Source organism: Propithecus coquereli, unplaced genomic scaffold (assembly GCF_000956105.1).
Source record: "Propithecus coquereli isolate 6110/MARCELLA unplaced genomic scaffold, Pcoq_1.0 Scaffold40, whole genome shotgun sequence".
NCBI lineage: Eukaryota > Metazoa > Chordata > Mammalia > Primates > Indriidae > Propithecus > Propithecus coquereli.
Genome location: NW_012149730.1, coordinates 4,567,843 through 4,569,473, shown reverse-complemented (window position 1 = coordinate 4,569,473; position 1,631 = coordinate 4,567,843).

Genomic DNA, 1,631 nt, shown 5'->3' with positions numbered 1-1,631 from the left:
TCTCTCCCTTTCTGTCTAGTCCATAGCACTTAGGATTTGTGCACTAGGCACTTATGAAATGCTTTATATACAATGGCTCATCTTATCTACCCAACTCCCAGGGGTACAAATTACTATTAGCTCCTGGTATTAACTGATTAGGAAACTAAAGCTTAGAAAAGATAATTAACTTATGGAAAAGGTTCCCACAGCTAGTTTAATGGCAGAGCTGGGATTTGAAGTTGGGGTCAGACTGACTCCAGAACCTGTGCCCCTGCTAATGTTCTCTCACCCTCCCCTGGGAGACAGCGCCCTCAGGGTTTGAAGGACAGTGAGAACTCGGGCACGTCTGGCCCACAGGGCGATGCAGGAAAGGAGTAGAGATATGGGAAGATGGCTGGAGAGGAGGCTTTAGAGGGTCTCAGTGGAAGAGGTTGGCTGGGTCGTGTTCCTCTGAAAACTGTCTCATTACATGTAGAAGAAAAAGGTGAGGGTCAAAAGTCAGAGAGGTACAGCAGCTCCCAGCAGAGTGCTCCTCTGCAAGCAGCAGGGCGCTAGTAAAAGCCTTGGAGCAAGGAAGTTACATGGGCTAAGTGGTATTTCAGAAAGACAAATTTGGCAGCCGTGCACAAAATATATGAAAGGGAGAGAGAGGCTGGGGGCAAGGAAACCAGGTAAGAGGCTATTGCAGATGCTCGTTTCTGAGACGATGAGTGTGAGTCAGAGCAGGGTGGTGGGAACAGGGAATAAAAGGACAAATGTTGAGTGTTACTCGCTACACACCGTGAAGGAACAACAGGCTGGCCCTGGGGACCTGCATGGTCAAGGCTGCGGCCAATGATGGTTCTCAGACAGGAAGAAGAAAGGAGGAAGGTGCTTCTGGATCTAGCACTGGTCACATCCCTGCACCCTCAGGTCCTGCCTGTCTCCCTACACTGCAACCTCCATGAAGTTAGGGACCCTTGTTGGGTCTGTCAGACCCACAGTTTTCCCCACAGCTTTCCAGAGCAAGGACTTTGTTTTTGGGAGACTCATTGAATATTCACTGGCAGACTGTTTCCCCTGCCTAGAATGCTCTGTCCCTACCTTTGGCTACAAACTCTGTGTAGGAAGAGCCTCCCTCAGGGCTCAGCACAAATGTCCCTTCTTCAGAGAGGCCTTCCTTGGCCAGCTGATCTAATTAGGCCTTCCCGTTTTCCTCTGCATAGAAACCTGTCACATTTCTGCATAGAAACATTTCTGATAATCTTTCTGCATAGAAACATTATCACAATATGTATGATATGTATACATACAATATGTATGATAATGTGTAATTTTATATTTGTGTTTTTTAAATTGCATAAGCCATCTATAATCTTAAATTTTCAGTAGTCACAGTTTTGAAAGTAAGAAGAAAATGGTGAAATTAAGCTTAATAATATATCTTATTTAACTAAATATACCAAAATATTATTTAAACATGTGCTCAATGGCAAAAAAATATTAATGAAACAGTTTATGTTCCCCCTTTTTTTTCTTTTGGTACTGAGTCAACATCTCCAAACTGCTTTAGAAAATAAGACCACAGACTAGGAATTTCAAAGCAAGACTTCATCATTTACAACATTGCAGGAAGGAAGGAGAGCTCACCAGTCAGCAATTAAAGACAA